The sequence below is a fragment of the Micromesistius poutassou genome, assembly GCF_964030765.1.
Source record: "Micromesistius poutassou genome assembly, chromosome: 2".
NCBI lineage: Eukaryota > Metazoa > Chordata > Actinopteri > Gadiformes > Gadidae > Micromesistius > Micromesistius poutassou.
The window spans coordinates 18,923,645-18,942,760 of NC_140272.1; the positions used below are offsets into that span (position 1 = coordinate 18,923,645).

Consider the following 19,116-nt stretch of genomic DNA (forward strand, 5'->3'; position numbering starts at 1 on the left):
AAAAAAGGGCCCCCCCAAAAAGGCCCCCCGCCCCCCCAAAAAAAAACAACAACAACCTCACAGGCTATATGAAGGACTGAGAATAACAGGGTCTTTAATACAAATAAGTAATAATACTTAATAATAATAACACTGAAATACAGCACTCAATCACCCTAACTAATACACCCTAACTCAATCACCTACTAATGATAATGCAGAAAATGACATGACTTGAAGAAGAAGAGCATAACATGATTACCATTGTCATACCATTACCATCATTATTACCGTTATCATTATTATTTTAATGCCCACTAGAAGCAGTGGTATTTATGTTCTACTCATGCAAGATCTCTGCCTGCCCTATGTGCCCCCTGGTCCACATTTTCCTCCTGTCTGGAGGCTTGTGGCTGGTCCTCATCTTAAATGTAATGTAATTATGAAAAAAATTCCATTAGTAGGCTAAAATACGAGTCTGATTAATTAATCAATTAGCCTACACAGTGTCATCTTTATCCCAATGCAAAGTCTCTGTCTCACCTGCTGGTTGGCTTTTTTTCGTAGCCAACCCTGCAGTGATCCCATTTGCTGCCTCCTTGAGTTGTCTCTCTCTCTCTCTCTCTCTCTCTCCTGAATCCGCCTCTTTTCGGTGGGCATTTCGGCTTCATTTAACAATAACAAACAATACCCAAAATAGTGATAAGATTTAGGCATTTAACCATTTTTGAATGAAAGAATTCATGTGATACATTACTTCCATCACTGTACATCTCGACTCAAACTCACCTTTTTTCCGACAACGTCAAGGCAGTCGTCTCAGAAGAAAACCGCGACAGTCTCTTTAGTCTCGGCACTAGGCAGGCAATATCACGCAGGCTCAGGTGCCGGTCGCGTGTAGCGCTGCAGCTACGTAAACAGTTTGCCCCCCCCCCTACTGACTTTTACTCTCTCACTCTTGCGATTTATTTTTTTTGTCTAGGCCTACATGAAATTCTGCATCCATTGTACGATTAAATTTTTTATTATTTTTTTTCAACGTGAGTCGAGGTGGGCATATGGTGGGCAGTTGCCCGGGCAACCTGAGCAACCCCCCCCCCCCCGTGCACGTCACCTGCTCCCATCATCCGCTAGCCACCTGCATTGCTCCTCCTGCGTTCCAGCCCCACCCCTTCAACCCTTGATCGGGATTAGAACTAAATGGGAAATCCATTGTTTCCTTCGTTTGCCCGAGTCAAAGAGTAACGGAGCTAATCTTTCCCGCTCCTGTCTGTCGAAGAGCCTGCGAGATTAGGGCCCCTTCTGTGGTTGGCAGAGATGGAGTCACACAAGCTTTAAAATGTCACTGCATCTTAAATGACAGCCCGAGCTGACATTCGGCAAGCAAGCGTTTCTCGTAGGAAATCCTTGTATTTTTTGGGGGATTTTTTTTTTCCTTTTTCAAACCGTGCTTTATTCTTTCCTTCTTCCAAAACATGCCATGATGTTGTGTGGCTCTGCTGTCGCGGGCTCTGCTGGGATGTATTCTAAGTAACGATTTATCGGGCTCCATGCTCCATGCTATCGGGATCCCTCACAGGTATTTTTACTCTGGGTCGTCCTACTGCAATCAAGTGTGCGATCGTTCGGGCCCGGTATTATGTTTGTCATATTATATAATGATACGCTAGAAATTAACTGAGTGACACAAGAACGCAGGTGCAGAAGGCGTTGGTATCTACACCCCGTCCACCGCGGTGGAGCCGGGTGTTGAACCAAACGCACCCTGGTTGAACTACTTAACAGACTGATGGGCTGCACCTGTTGTTTATGAATATTTGAGTGCGCTTATGTTGCTGAATCGTTTCTTATAAAGCTGGCAAATCACTCCAGTTGCATTACATTACAGATTTTTTTTTATTTTCCGAATCGGGGTCTACATATTGAACGCACTCTTGTGTAAGAGTCTTGTGTTTTTTTTTGTGCTTCTAATGAATAGAAGAGTGTAAAATTGGCCTACTTGTGTTTTTCTGCACTTGGCTCCACTTCCTTGGCTCCGTCACACGTTCGTTGTGGACTCATTTGCACTCATTTCTGCAGAGAAAGGACGGATGAGGACAACACTCAGGTGGGAAGGGGAGAATGTTTTTTTTTTTTTGGGGGGGGGGGGGGGGGGGGTTCTCCTTGCACAAGGAGATGTTGAACCAGAAACGTTCAGACATGTGGAAGAATTTGTACGTTGGACGTTGGATGTCTTGCCTGGTGCAGATCATGATCAGTAGTGCTTTGTGGCATTGGGGAAGGAGACGTTTTACTTTTTTCCTCCCCTAAAACTTACACTAGTTAGTTTTGGAGAAAAAAAATCACTGGAACAGGAAATCAGAGCTCACATCGCGCCTTAGTATGTCTCCCTTTGGACAACTCAAATACTTCAAAGAAAATGATTTCTCCATCCAAAGCAATTCTTATTGTGTTGAGGCGTAACACGCAGGATTGAATTTTTGTCGTCTGTTAGTATCTGACAGCATAGCAATTTTCCTTCTCATTTATGTGCAGAAATTTGCTTCGCCCCCGAAACAGTAACCATGCCAACACAGCAGTTGCGCCTAATGGATTTTACTGCTCTATTATTGCTGAACACACAAATAGTTATGGCAACAAACAAGGCTTTTTCTTTCCCTATGCCTCGCAAGGAGGCTCCCTCCAGCTTCATGAGTGGCGGCAGCCTATAGCTCCGCATGTCCGTGGTTAGAATGGGTCTTTTCATGGGGCGGCTTATGGTTACACTGGGATATTGGCAGCAAGGTTTCAGACAAGTAAGTCCGTTGTTGTGTGATGGAGTGTGGCTTTGGAAAGCCCAGGCCTTAAGTGTTTAACTGCTGTGTGTTGTTAGGCTATACTCCATCACTGTGAGTGAGAACTCAACGGTTAAAGAACTCTACATCCTTTTTCCCGATTTGAGTCGGCATGCTGTTCTTATCGAATGGTATTCCAGAGCAGATAACGCCGACCATCTTAACATGCCACGGACATGGTGACTATGTGATAACCGAATACGAAAAGACAAAGTACAAAGCAAATCAACTCCACATGTATAAAACATTGTTCCTCAGTTGATTGACAACATATTTTAAGGCTTCTCGAGTCCCCGTTCCCGAAACATTATGCTTTGGGTTGACAGTGGGTGTGAAACGCTGCTGAGCTGAACTCTTTAGAGGGAGGGAGTCCGAAGTGGCCAATTTTCCCTCCCTCCCTCCCTCCCTCCCTCCTTACCTCCCTCCCTCCCACCATACCTCTCCCCCCTTCACACCTCTCCTCCCTCCACACTTCTCCTCCAGTGGGTTTGGAGAGTCTAGTCATTCCTGTGGTTCTAGCGCCTTGTCCCTGCCCCCAGAAGGCTGCTCGGCCCATCCCTCACAGACCACCGCCACCACCACCGCCGCCACCACCACCGCCGCCGCCGCAACCACAGTGTCCTCATCTAGCTCTGTCACCCGTACTCGCCGCAGGCAGGACAGAGATTTATTCATAGCAGAGAGCCCAAGTATATACTATGGGTTGTCCGACCATGGTGCAACTCACTGTCAGAGCTGGTATTTAGCACAGACAGGTACTAGCTAAAGCAGGGGGTTTTTTCCGCAAGAAAAAAAAGATGATCACATTTCTAAATGTTAAACAGCGGCCTTTGATAAATTGATGGTGCCATTAGATGGTGGATGGTGGAAACTCAACTCGGGATGTTTTATATGAGTCATGAGCATCAGATGAGTTATACAATAAACAACTTCCCACCAGTGTGTCACATATAGGAGGTGAATTATTTAGCTTGAGTTATGAGTTGTCTTTAATTGAATGTGATTACCATCGCGTTCCTTCCTTATACAGACTGTCTTGGACATTGAGTAAGAATAAGTATAGACTGAGTGAGAGAGCATGTAAGTTCACAAGTCACTTGAGACACACTGCATACAAAAATAGAAGGCAATTAGGAGCCATTCACCTTCTTCCTGCGATAACATGTACACCTACTCCTGACTGATAACCTTACCATCCTGATCCTTTATAAATTGACTCTTTTCCAGCTAATATACTTTTTTTTATCTCAAGGTCATGAGGGATGCATTATCAGTTAATGAGAAATACCAAAATGGCTGCTTTGATAGGCGCAGTGCAGAGAGTACACTGGCACACCCAGAGACGCCCACACATGACCTTTGCCAAGTGTTTTCTCTCACCCGCGATGAGGTGTCCGGCGGTGATAAGAGTAATGGCGTTGGAGCTATAGCCCAGGGGGAGGAACCGCTCTTGTTTTTCCTAGATGTTGATAATGGAGCCAAGAAGGCCGGCACTCTTCTTAACTCTGGGCCCCACATCTATAGCCGTCAATAACGACGATAAGGCCTAGTGCAGGCTATTTCCGCACGATAGCAACCCCGTAGATGCCTTTGATGACTTCCCGTTGAGGCACGTGGGCGTGAAAAGTGAAGAAAAGGAGAATTCCAGAGCAACACAAATGAAGAACCAATCAACATGTGGTTCTTAACAGCTGTAGGTAAGGGAACTTTCATACAGGATAAAGTTTAATTTTGGTCAAAGTAACTGCAGCTTCGCTGAGTGAACCTTCCCTGAACCTTCCCGCTCTTGTCTGGTTGTTGAGGAAAAATGCATCAATATTGGTATTGGTATGTATAGGCTTACACAAAATACCACCAATAAATCTGTTTTTTTGTCACCGGTCCTTTTCTTATTTAAAGAGTCCTTTTCTAGACTTAAAAGAGAATCTCTGAATTTGTTAATATAATAAGGGTTTCTGTTAGATGTAAACATCTGCTGGCATGTTAAATAATGTTGCACTGCACAATGTGTGCACCATCTGGCACCTAATTACTAAACGTCTGAGATGCAACCATGAGATCTTCAGTATCAGTATCTTAGCTATAGTGGTTTCCTTTTTCCTATCTGATGAATTGACCAAAAGCCAAACTGCTTTATCCATTCATGGGATCCAGTCCAATAGACACTTTGCCTCATATCAGAGTTGTAGACTCTCAGAGTTATCCTGCTGCTCTGGTCAAAAGAGTTCATCCATCCTTGCAATAAAGTCTTTGTGATTCGCTTCTCAAACATCAGATTGCGAGGCAGGCGTCAGCCCCAGTTGATGGTTGAATTGACGAACGATTCTTTGTTTATGCTTTGCTAGTCCATGTGTATGCCTACTTATGCAGCGACTAACAAAAATATGTGTTTACTTCCCCTGCATTAGGATCACTTAGCCTCGATGTATTCGGGAAAAGTGTGACAGGCGTATGCATCTTAGCAAACGCATTGTACATCAAGAAAATAAAAAAAAGGAAGCTGTCAGAGAATGTAGTCCCTTTAACGCACTAATGGCTCTTTGATGTAACCTGTTTTTTGTGGGTTTTTTTTACATGAACAGTCCTATTTAATAAAAGCACCATTGAATTCCATTGATGTACTTAATTATTAAATTTCACTTTAATTTTAGGTTGGAGTTTGACTTGAAGCACTAAAAGGGTTCATAAGAGGGTCCTTGTGCAAATCCTCGCCTTGCTATCGCTCTGATCTTTGTGTTTCCTTAGCCCCGTTAGACAGTTGTGGATATCAAAAGCTCTAAAGAGGAAGAAGTAGGAACTGTGGAGGTGCAAATGCATTAGTCATGTTATAAATTGATTTTCTGGCCGCGTCCTCTGGGACTTCAAGGCAAATTCCTGTTAAAGTAAAAAATAAAAATGATTGGTTTCTTTGGAAAGCAGGCTCACACCCAAGAGTGTCTCCGGCACCTTTATGAAAATGTGTTTATTTTAGTGGTTGTCTACATTTCATAATGCAAATTGCAGCTTCTGCAAGCCTGGTGACACAACTGAGAACAAGTACTACAGAAGTTCATGCAGTATAGTCCATCGGTTGGGGACACAAACAGACCGGGACGCTGGGTCGTGTTTCTCCTCTGTAGTTTGTAACTTTATTTGGACTATTTGTAAAAAAATCTCCAGTATGTTTGTCTAATTCCTTGTAACCATGTTGTTTCTGGCTAAACGGGTCTAATGAGAGGAACATTGGCAGCCATGGCGCTCAGATCACAGCATGCTCCCATGGTCCATGTAGTCACGCCGTCTGGGCCGGCCCCGCCTGACCGCCTGCGCCGGTCCCAGATCCATCCCCTTGTGCGCCCGCTGACAATCAAGGGCCCAATTGGCTGGCGGCGATAAATCAATGTAACAACCTTTACAGTCCCAGACATCAAGAAGGAACCATCAAGATGACAAAAGACGGAGTAAACAGTTGCTCCAACATCAATTTCTCCACCGTCTTTATAGGGCCTCTATTGCCTTCCCCACCCCTCTCTCCCACCCCCCTCTCCCACCCCCCTCTCTCCCACCCCCCCCCCTCTCTCCCCGTTCAGTTTCAGATAAACCGCTTACTGTTGAGACCATTAGTTGACGGATCAGAGGCATATCGCCACATTTGATCCCCAACCATCTATGTAATCCACAGACAAGAGAAGACGAAGACTAAAGCAATAAAGACAACGGCAGAAAGAAAACCACTAGGACGATTTCTGATAGCCGTCCAACACCATTCGGTGCGGCTGACTCCGTCAGATGGCCTTGATCCCCTGCGCCACTGAATACAGATGAGTTTGTTGTCTCTCTCCCGGACCCTGGAGAGGTAATAGTTGGCCTATCAGTGGCACAGGGGGGGTGGACCTTGGAGACTAGTGGGGGACGGGGGGGGACGGGGACTTGGAGTGTAGAGGGGATTACAGAGACATGGATGAGAGGCAGGATAATGAAGGAGATCTGTCTTAAGTCTAATCACTCTGCTTTAGAAGACACTATCTGTCCTGGCAAGGAAAGGCAGAAAAAGCGACGGGCAGAGAAGGAAGGTGAGTTATGAGACTCGTGGGGGTGGTTGAGGATTGCTGTTATTGTGTGTTGGCCGACATCAGTTACGGGGTTGGGGAGCCCGCCGGTTCAAATGGTCCTCAAACACTGTGTTTGGAGGAGAGGTTCTGGGAACTACATATTTATAAATTTATTTATTTATGAGAGCAAACCGATTCCTGCCTCCGTCTTGCTGCCGTATCCCGATCGGCGCAAATTAGTCTTCGCCGGGCCATAACATACAATTCAGTTTCCACTCAATGCACATTTGTGATGCTAATTAGGCCAATTGTTGGGAATCAAATCAAGACGCCGAACACAATATCTAAACAATCACTGGGGACACATGAAAAGTAAATTATGGTAATAGTGTGAGAAGGGGGGAGAAAACTAGAAGAAAACGCCTGCGAGAGAACGCGAGCCGGCAGGCAGCCCCGCACCACTCCAGCGGCAGCAGCCTCAGAGGGTGTGTTTGTCGGTGGCGGGTTGGAGAGGCTAGGAAATTAAAAGCTGATTACCTTCTGAGTGAGTTTGCAGTTTTCCCACAGGAGGAGGAGGAGAAGAAGAAGGGATGTTTTCTCTTTTTCTTTCTCTTCTGGTGTTTATTAAGGTGAGTCTCCGGGGTAATCAGGGGCCCGGGCTCAAAGCAAGCCTGCCGGTTGTTTGTATTGCACTTCTAAGCCTTACAAGCACACCCCGGCTCTAATCATTACCTTAACCCCCATCCCCCCCCACCCCCCGCCGCCTCACCCCTGTTTTTTTTTTTTTCCTTCTTCCTTTTATCATCTTTTATCACAACATCACTTATCAAAGCCTCGGTAACGGACGGAAAATGCGAGAGTGTTTTGTTGATGTTGCGGTGCGTCGAGCCGCCAGACGCCATCGCCTGATTTCCGCGGAAACGGTCACATTAGCGGGCGTCTCTGTTGTCACAGTCGTCACGTGCCGGGGGGGGGGGGGGATGTCACAAATGTCCCCAGGAGCCCTGCTTTTTGTAGCCAGCCCCCCACTCAGGCTCGGGCTGTAGGGGCCCAGGCTGGTGGTGGACGCCCCCCCCCCCCCCCCCCCCCCCCTCCGCCACCTTGCTCCAGGGGCCATGTGGGAGATGATGTTATCGTCCGGCCAAGATAAGATCGCTGTGTATCCTTGAGGCCGGCTTCTTTGTGCTGCACAGCTCCCCAAAAAAGTGTCTGTGATATAAGTGTGGATCGCGCTCGTCTGAGCTGAATTGGAGGAGGCGGGGGCCTGCCTCGGAGTGAAGGTCTGGGGGAAGAAAGGGAGGCGAGGTTGGTAGTAGTAGTAGTCGTCATATAAAAACCATTGTTGGGGATTGAGGCAGAGCTCTGTGATTCTGGTGCAATGTATCATATCACCATAGGGCTTCCCGGGAAGGAATCGCTCCTCGTCAGGATCCACTCTGGGTCTCCTGTGCACCCGTGTGTTTGATCCGTCGAGGGGGGTGAACCAATGGTGCGCTGGATTTCATTGCCGTTGTCAGAAGTGTACGACGCCTCAATGCGGCGCCTGGTCTTTCTTTTTTCTTTTTCTTTTTTTTGCTATTCTGGTGCAACACCGAGAACATGAGGATCCACCATGGGTTCAGCTACCCTGACTTCACGGGGAGATTCGGCCCACTCTAGTTTCCGGGGCTCCGTTCATACGTGGATTTCCCCACATGGTTGCTGTATGGATTAATCAAAACCAGAAATGAGCGTGTGTGCATATGTGGTTAAAAGGAGATGAGAACCGAGATACGAGGCATGCAGGGTGAAATCCGACGAGTATCTCGGAAGATGAGAGCAGCTGATATGGTTTAGCATTTTGATACGCAGTATTGAACAGTGGCGGCGCTTTGTGTGTGTGTACGTGTGTACACACACACACACACACACACACACACAGACTCCAGGCACAAGGCGTCGATGCATAATGAAGCTGCTGTGGGAGCTCTGTGCGCAGTAGCTCATGTCTTTCACATCCGCGCTGGCCCCGGCTGTGCAACGCAGCTTATCGAATGTTGGCCCAGATGTGACAGCCGCCCAGAGCGTTTCTTTACATACCCTTTTGTAAAGTCGCCTACTTGGTCATCGTCCGTCGGCGCACCCCTAGTTGTGGGTTTGCTTAAGAATTAACAAAGTCATAGTCATACACAAACACACTACACACAGTATACACACACACACACACTACACACACAAGTAGAGAGAAGAAGCTTCTGGGCTGAATAGAGGTGTATTAATCACAGTGACGGTTGGCACGGCGATCTGTGACCCAGTCTTTTAATTGCATCCGCTGTGCTTTGCTTTGCTCTCCTCTTTATCTCCCACCCCCGCCCCCCTCCCCCCCGCCCCCCCCACATCCATGCACCCATCCTCTCACTCTCCCTTCCCCTTCCCCCCCCCCCCCCCCCCCCCCCCCCCCCCCCCCCCCCCCATTCCTCTTCATGCCACACTGATGAGAGGGGGCTGGCGCGGGGGGGGGAGAGAAGCGGATAGGCACTAGGCAGAAGATGTGCACATCTCCACCTTCAACTTGTGCACGCACTCACACACGTGCACACACACACACACACACACACACACACACACACACACACACACACACACCGGTCGCAGCACAAGCGTTAAAAGCCCTGAAAGACGCACATGAGGCCTTTGTGTCCTGCCGCGTGAAGAGAGAGAGCCGTGGGCGTGCGGAGCGGCGCCACAGATTGAGCTCTTCCCGGCAACACAGAACACAGAGCCCTTTCCAAGGACGGCACGCCGCGCCGGGCCTGCAGGTCACCGCACGCCCGCAGGGTCGAAATGCAAAAGGCGGCGTTTGAATCAAACGCGTTTTGAGTGCGGCGGAAACCGGCCGGTTAAAGTCGTCCCTCGAGCACTCCGTCTCCTTTTCGTGCCCCCCTCCCCCCCCTGCGGTTCGTCGGTTGACACACAGTCGCGCTCCACTTGTAGGGCAAGACGCGGAGGTTAGGCTAATCCAACACCCACCCCTTTATTGACCTGATTGGAGGCATGTGCGCGACCCCGTGGTTCGCTAACATCCCGTCGGGGGGATTCCCGGGCGCCGTATGCCGGCGGTCATCCGGGACGGGCTGCAGCCGACCGTTAATGAGTGAGTAAATAAGATAGACCGGGAGATGGGCGGACGGATGAATAGATGACCGGGCTGGGGGATGAACGGACGGGGAATGAATAGATAGACAGATGGACGGATGGGTGCGTGCACGGACGGACCGGGATGGATAGAGAGATAGACGGATGGACGGGTTTATGGACTGGATGGATAAATGTGATCAATGTCCAAATAGACGGGCCGTTTTGTTCCAGTGATGTTCCACTGAAGAGAAATGATTTTTGCGTGGGGGGAGGACAGCGCTTTTATAGTGGAATTTTAATAACCGGATTTCTACAGTGCTCAGTCAACACAGTGTCGATTGGATCCTTTACCGTGTTTCTTTTCCGAGTCAAGTGCTGGCTAGTGCCGATCGTTGTGTGTTGTCCAATTAAGCATGGCCAGATCCCCGGCAACTCCGGCAACACGATGGGTCATAAACAAACATGAAGCGGAGGAGAGTGAAATGCCCCCGACCGCCCAGACCGGAGCTGGTCTGTCATCGGACTTTAGATATTCATCTGAGGTCATTAATCTTAAGTCTGATTCGTGTGCCCCAGGGCGACAATAAAGCATTCTTCTTTGCCAATTTTCTGCTGCAGTGGACGTGTCTGTTTATTGGTGGCCGGTTCAGTAGCAGTGATGCCGTCTATCATGGGCTTAGCCTCGCTAAAACACTGTTATTTGCAAATTGTGTGGGAGGAATTGATTTTGCTGTTTGTTTGAGGAAATCAGTGGGATACCAGAGAGAACGATTACCGAGCCCGGAACCACTACTGTGATAAATAGCATCTTAATAAAGAAAAGGAGCACAATATGTTCCATCTGGGCCCTTTTTTAACAGACCTTCCTCTTGTTCATCTAGCTGTCTACTATGTGTTTTACCCTAGGACTTAAGCTGGTAATCTTCATTGATTTACTCAGAGCATACAACTTTCCCTTCTCTCGCTGGGTCTGTTGGGCATGCTTGTCTAATCAATACTCTATATTTGACATTGAAGCAGACGATCATAAATCCCTACGAGCACCAGCTGCATCCCCAGATCTCCAGTGCACTATAGAAGCCGACTCTAAAGTGCAGCTGCAGACATGAAACGCCCGCAAAACACTGAGTGCAGTGATGTCACGTCACAACATTTAGTTTCATTTTCCTGTCCGTCAGCGTCTCGCTCTCATGCTCTCACTGTCTCACTCTCTTTCTCTATCTCTCTTTATCTGTCTCTCTGTCTCTCGTTGTCTGTTTCTGTCTCCCACTCACTGTACATCTCTCTCTCTGTTCCTCTCTTGCTCTCTCTCTCTCTCTCTGTCTCTGTCTCTCTTTTGCTCTCTCTCTCTTTCTGTCTCTCTGTCTGTAACTCTCTCCCACTCACTGTATCTCTCTCTCTCTCTCTCTCTCTCTCTCTTTCTGTCTCTCTGTCTGTAACTGTCTCCCACTCACTGTATCTCTCTCTCTCTCTCTCTCTCTCTTTATGTCTCTCTGTCTGTAACTGTCTCCCACTCACTGTATCTCTCTCTCTCTCCATTCCTCTCTCTTGCGCTCCCTCTCTCTCTCTGGCACTCTCTCTTTGTCTTTTTCTGGTGCTTTCTCTCTCTGTCTCTAGTGCTCTCACTCTGTTTCACTCTCTCTCTATCTCTCTCTCTCTCTCTCTCTCTCTCTCTCTCTCTCTCTCTCTCTCTCTCTCTCTCTCTCTGGCTGGTGGTTTTACAGATAGAGAGGCAAGAGGAGGCAGGTGGTTTTGTGTGTTTTGTCCTGGTCATGTCAGCGCGGGCGATGTGGCGGGCAGCCCTTTGTGTATGGTTAAAAGAAAGGAATGATGGATAGTTGGAGATTCAAGCTAAAAGAGTGCAGATATAGGAGGGGGGTGGGGGGGAGGATACGCTGGTGTGGACGCAAGTGGGGACAGGGGTGGGGGAGAGGATAGAGGAACCGGGGGGGGGGGGGGAGCCGAGCCGAGGGGAGGAGAGGCACGGGAAGAGAGGATCAGGCAGAGGGGATTGGTGGAGGGGGAGTGGAGAGGATGTGGGGTGGGGGGGGGGGGGGCATGCAGATATTCGGGAATGTATAGAGGAGAAACGACAGCAGGTGCTTGTGCCCCATTAGTGGCTGTCTTATACACGATGTGCATGTGATGTGACACACCGGGGCTGTCTGCTTCCATGAGCTGCGACTCGCCGAGGAGACAGATGTACCTCTGATCGGGGATGATAGGAAATTGAAAAGTCTCTGAGCTGTGCCTATGTGTGTGGGCGCGTGTGCGTGTCAGGGAGTAAAAAAAGAAACGTGGACGGAAAACCACACGCGTTCCAGCATTCGTTTTTTCCTCCTCGCATGTGAGGTTATGCGTGCCTTCTCCTGTATGCTCATCCGAGGTGTGTGTGTGTGTGTGTGTGTGTGTGTGTGGTGTGTGCGGCTTGTGTGCACGCGTGCTGTGTGTTGGTTTGGTTTGGTGCGGTTTGGTTTGGCTTGGATCCCTCCTGTGGTATTGTCTGTTGTCCAGCGCTAGCATCTCTTTTGGACCACAGTTGTCTTGTGTGCTGCTGTCCAGCGCTAGCATCTCAGTTGGACCAGCCTGCTATGTGTGCTGCGGCTGCTGGGGGGCTGTAGGGGAGAGGCAGCCAGGCAGAATGACATAGGCTCCCTGGGCTCCCTGGCCAGCAGGCCTCGGTAGCCTGCCAAGCGGCGCCGGGGATGGACAAGTACACGGCAAACGGAGGACATATTCAGACACGCTCGGGGAGGCAGGGCGGCGCTCGGAGCATGCGAGGGGGACACGCGCTTGCGCACACACACATATATACACGGACACGTACACGGGGGTGAGACACACACACACGCGCGCACGCGTGCACGCACGCACGCACGCAAACACACGCACGCACGCACACACACACATACACAAGCAAACACACAAGCACACGCACACACAAACACACAAGCACATGGAGACACAAACACACAAGCACATGGAGACACATACACACAATCACGCTTACGCAATCACAATCATAATCAACACACACAAACGTGTGCACGCACGCACACACACGCACACACACACACACATACACAAAGTAAACACATTTGACTTGTCATAATGAGTGTGTGTCTGTGTTCCCATCAGGGCACAAATGGAATACATTTAAACATCAAACCGCATGTCAACTCCTTTGACCCAAGCTTGCATTCCTTTCTGTCTTCACTGTTTCCTCACACTGGCCCAGATAAGCCTGGCAGCTGAAGAAGTGACTCTTCAGGCAGCACTGATTAAACCTGAGCTGTGTTTGTATGTGTGTGTGTGTGTGTGTGTGTGTGTGTGTTGTGTGTGTGTGTGTGTGTGTGTGTGCGTGTGTCTGTGTGTGTGTGTGTTGTGTGTGTCTGTGTGGTGTGTGTGTGTGTGTGTGTGTCTATGTGTGTGCACGTGCCCAGTTCTTCTTCCATTTGAATATGGGACGCTGGCTCCATGAACTGGTTTGTGGGTATGTGTGTGTGTGTGTGTGTGTGTGGGGGGGGGGGGGGGGGGGGCGGTGTGTGTGTGTGTATGTGTGTGTGTGTGTAGTGGGGTCGGTGTGTGTGTGTGTGCATGCGTGCGTGTGGGTATGTATGTGTGTGCAGTGGCTTCTGTTGACCATGGGGAGGGTGGTGGCGGCGTTACACAAAACAAACACTTTATTCCTGGCTTCATTCATCCTGAAGGCCGGCGCCAGGGACACGATTTAACGCTACGCGGCAAAAAAAACCCTTCAATTTCACCTGTGCCACCACACACCCGCTGTGGCTCACTCCAGCCCTGCCTCAGTCGGGCGTCCTTTCCCTCTCACGCCTCTGAAATGAAACACACACTTTATGGTCGGCGGTCAATACATCTGTGCACACCTTTTTCCTTCATCCTGTTTTTAGCATTCGCTTTCACACCAAGATTGGGCACGCAGATAAACACACACACTCACACACTCTCTCTCTCTCTCTCTCTGTCTCTCTCTCTCTCTCTCTCACTCACTCACTCACTCACTCACTCACTCACTCACTCACTCACACACAGGAGCATACGCAAACATTGGATTGTGCGTATGCTAGGAATCACACTGGTGTGTTTTTTTTCCGTCAGCTTCTCAGTGCATGCATCCATCAGGTCCGACACAATATATCACCCGTAGTTCCTCCTCCTCCAGGTGAATGTGTGCCGTGCAGTGAATAGCCGCTCAGTGAATAGCCGCACCGTTAAATTCATGAACATGTCTGCGGTAATTGCATGGTCTCGCCCCCTCGCCCGGTCACATGGGTGCCCAGCGTTGTCGTGGTTAAGGGAAAGCGACGGGAAAAGAAGGTGGGCCACCTGGAGCTCATGCTCAAATGCAGCAATCAGCCACGAGGGGCCCTGGGGTCTACAGGGGTCTCCCGACAACCAGGGGGCCGTTGTTAGGCAGGGCGGGGCGCAGAGTAAACACGGCCTCCGCTGGCCTATTGCCGATTGTGAAAGGTTACTTAAAGAGTTACTTTAGATGACATTGTACGATTTCACAAAATGAAGGCAGGAATAAATGCGATCACTTATTGAAAACAAATCATTATTCCTCTGCCAAGCGGTGTGGTTTATCAAGACCGCAAAATAGGTTGCCAAACAACACAAGTATGTATGTATGTATGTATATATATATATATATTTAATATTTGGTAGAATGAGTAGTAGTAGCAGTAGCAAATAGCATATGACATTGTTCTTGTTCTTACATGAATACTCATTAGTAAACTATTCATAATCTGTTATAAATGATTCATTAGATTAGCTTCATAAGATAATTTCTAAACTATTTACAATGTGTTTTAATGCCTTATAAACAGACAAATAACTTCTGCAATTCATAATTAGGTCAGGTTATGAGAAAACATGAATCTGAGTCTTATCTGCACTGGGGAATATCTGTACCTTAATAAGCTTTTATAAATTAGATGTAAAGGCTTGGTGTCAGGTAGTTGGATTGTTAAATTAAGTATTTTGTGTGAGCTCATCTAAAGTGAGGATTATCTATGCCTTACTTAGCATATATAAAGGACTTTTTAAAGCAGGAAATGCCCCAAATACCAATCGCAGAGTAATTATTAGTAGTAGTAAGGCATATATAGTCCTTACTTAACTCTTAGTTGTACAACCAACGCATACATACATACACGTGCATGCCTACATTCATACAGGCTAGCACACACACACACACACACACACACACACACACACATGCTTACAGACACACACACACACACACACACACACACACACATGCTTACAGACACACACACACACACACACACACACACACACACAACCAATTCCTTTAGAGTGGACTCCCCCCTTAAGCCTTGCTTTGCCGCAAGAGACCTTTCAGCTGAAAACAATTAGACCATTCCGTTCAAGTTAATTTAAGTAATTTCCATAATATCAGCCTGTGCTAAGCTGCCAACTAAATTTTCTGCCCTGGTCATTTCAGGCCTATCACGCACTGTCACACGCTGTCGTTAAGTCGCTGCTCGGTGACAGATTAGGCCTGAAACAGGGTCATTATGTTCACATTAGGGCCATCGGGGCCCCGGGCAGTGCGTATCCGGCAGCCGTATTTGAAGTGACGGAAACGTGGAGTTATGTTTGTCTTTGAGGATGAGGGATGAGTACATTGGCCCACCGTGTGTCGGTTCCGTTCTCTCCTGCTCATTATCGCCCGCCGTTCATCTGCGGACGTGATCTGTCGGCGAGTGGCTGTAGGAGGGTCTCCCTGTGGCAGCGGGGCCGTGTGTGTGTGTGTGTGTGTGTGTGTGTTGTCGCGGGGGGGCCTTCTTAGGAAGATGGCCGAGCGAGAGGAATGGGACGGCTTGAGGAAAAAAAAGGGCTGGGGGGGGGGGGAAACCTGCCGCAGCTCGTTTTAGAAGGCAAAGCCGCCCGCCGTGGCCCCCGCCGGCGTAGATCGCTTCCCTAATTGATTCACGAAATCAATTTGTCATGTTATCGGTGACAAGTGAGATACGATCGCGTTCGTTATACACAGGAGGTGCTGTGTGTCTGTGGGTGTGTATCTGTGTGTTTGTGTGTGTGTGTGTGTGTGTGTGTGTGTGTGTGCGTGTATAGGTGCATGCGAGTGCGCATGGCTGAGTAATTGTGTTGCATTTAAAAGCAATGGATAGTCTACAAGTTGCAACCGTTCTGCAGGCACTTCTCATGAAATGACATAATTTATCAAATAATGTTTAATCTTTAATATATGCAACAAGGTTTTTTTTTATTTTATAGATGCTCTGTCTACACTGGCTTGTTTTCTCAGGTATAATATAGTATTAATATTAATGTAAGTTTAATGGTCACACCGCATCAAGCTCTCCCGATCCCGATCTCTCTCTCTCTCTCTCTCTCTCTCCATCCATCTCTCTCTCTCCATCCCTCTCTCTCTCTCTCTCTCTCTCTCCCCCTCTCCCTCCCGCTCCCAACGCCCACATGCCATCTCTGACTGTGGAGGTCGTTATATGTCATCATGCATACGTGGTCACATGGTGCAGCGCTGCCTGTCACACAGGCAGCGCTTTATCAGCATTGATAAATATGGACTGACATCCCCCTAATGAGTTGGACACTCCACGCTGCTCCCTGGATAAACAAACCAAAGGAAATAAGCAGCAGTTTGAACTGAACTGAAAACTTGAAATAAGATTCACTATGCGGTTTAATTCCGAGCTGTACGATTCTGGGTTCGCCCCCCCCTAATGTCCACTGTCTGCCTGCAGGCATCCTTAAGCAAGGTACCTAGCTCCTACTGCTCATAAAGCGACATGTTTCGAAAAGTCAATTCCAAAGTCAGTTTCTTTTAAGTGGGTAAATAAGTGTAAATGAGCGCTTAAATGTCTAAATGAATAGTAGCCGAGTGTCAGCCGTGGCCACCTGTGAAGCCCTGGCAGAGGCGGTTGTAATTCAGCTGCAGTGCCTCTGACAGCCTGTAGGCGGCTCGGGCCGGTTGGACGGTTACAGGTGATTTAATTCTTGTAGTACAAGGGGGATAATCTATTTCTTTGTTGACATCTCAGTCGCGCGTTAATCTCCATAACGTGTATCTTTAGAGGTACCCCCGCTCAACGGTTTTATTGAAGGAGGTTAGTAAGTTATTAAGGGTAGATTATTAATGAGTTTTGGTCTTAATGTGCCAAATATGGATCCTTTTCCGCTGAAGGCGGCAACAATTTTTTACACAACGTAGCTGGGACGTAACGCAAAGGCTAGGGCTGCACAGCCGTTCTGCGTAAGTCAACCGGGGGGGACGGGACTCCGCGGTCGCGACGTCCATATTTCTTCCCGTCTATGATAGTAAGTTGTAAATTCACAGCCCTGTTCCTTATCTTTTTCCCTCTGCCCCCCCCCTCCCCCCCCCCCCCCCCCCCCTTTTTTTTTTACAGTGAAGTTTGAGAACTGCCTGCACAACCGGGAGGTGAGCTTTGTGAGCAGCGACCCGGCCTTCAGCGTGCGCTCCGATGGCTCCGTGTACGTGGAGCAGGAGGTGGCCAACCTGTCGGAGCCCGTCCAGTTCATGGTCACGGCCCGGGGGCTCCGGGACACCCGCATCTGGGAGAGCACCGTGAAGCTGGCGGTGGCCGGTCACGCGCCCTCCATACCGCTGACACAGGTAGCTTGTGCAACACACACACACACACACACACATACACACACACATACACACACACACACATGCTTACAGACACACACACACACACACACACATGCTTACAGACAGACACAGACACACACACACACACACACACACATGCTTACAGACACACACAAACACACACACACACACACGTGTGCACACACACATACAACACAAAGGCAGACACGCATGCAGGAATACACACATACACACAGATGGAAGGGGGAACAGCGTATTTAAACATTTATTTATATACTTCAACTCCAAATAGAGTTGTGTTGCTCAGTATTCTTATAACTGTTTTACTCAAACATGAGTTTGAGTACACATTCATGACCTAAATTGGTACAGACATATAATTAGGGAAACATGCGGTATGCATGCAACTGTGCATGCATACTATTATGTAGGCACTTCATGAAAATAGGGGTGTTTATGAGTTGCATAATCTCATTATACAACGTGATTAAAGTCTCTTTAAGTGTCCCAGTATATGTATTACAAATACATTACTGATTGATGTTTCAACATGTACAGTAGATTCCCCCTGTGCATGTTTGTATGAATCTGCATTGTTCTCTGGACATTGCATGTAGTCTTCAAGGAGCAAGGCCACCAACACTGTCATCTGAGTGGGAAGCTGAGTACTCATATCTGATACGTGTCCACACGTCATCTTAAATAAACTCTCTATTACCTACGTGATGCATATCTGATACAGGTCCACATACCATCCTAAATAAACTCTTTATTAACCATTTGATGCATATCTAATACAGGTCCACATACCATCCTAAATAAACTCTTTATTAACCATTTCATGCATATCTGATACAGGTCAACACATCATCTTTAATACATTTTCTATTTACCATGTGATGCAACCAGACATCCGGCAGTGCAACCAGATGCAATTCAAACGGCAATTCAAACAGCAATAACGTCTTAATGACTGGACCCCGAAACCGTGGTTTAGTCAGAGGCACACACCCTGCTCCTCATCGCGTCCACATGAATAATGGCAGAAAGTTAATTTCTGTAATTAAAAAAAGAGATTACAGTTTGAAACAGGGCGCTCATTAGAACCTCCCAACGTATAGCCACGCCGACGGCTTTTCAAATATGTTATTTTATCTCGTGTCGTCAAACACTGAGTTCAGTGAGCTGAGGCTGAGAGAGATTTTGGTCTAATTAACTATTGAGTTTAGTAAGCAAATTAAAAATGCAAATTATTAAATAAACAAGCACAATCTGAATTACATTATATACTATAGTATATAATGTAATTCAGATTGTGCTGTTTATTTAATAATAAACAGCACAATCTGAATTACATTATATACTATAGTATTCACATCTTACACACACCTATTGATGTGCTCTTTCTTTTATAGGAAGGTTACTTTTCTAAGGAGTTACCTCACTGATTCCAGTGCAGCGTTTGCCAGTGAGAGCAGAGTGT

The 19,116-nt window shown here is 47.8% G+C and overlaps 1 pseudogene across 1 annotated transcript in view; it reads left to right on the forward strand.

Moving 5' to 3' along the window:
- LOC311338224 (cadherin-4-like) overlaps window positions 1-19,116 on the forward strand; it is a 144,656-nt pseudogene that overhangs the window by 77,989 nt on the left and 47,551 nt on the right. The window contains exon 2 of the transcript XR_014684324.1: window positions 17,404-17,630. The product of XR_014684324.1 is annotated as a cadherin-4-like (transcript). The remainder of the gene's footprint in view (window positions 1-17,403; window positions 17,631-19,116) is intronic.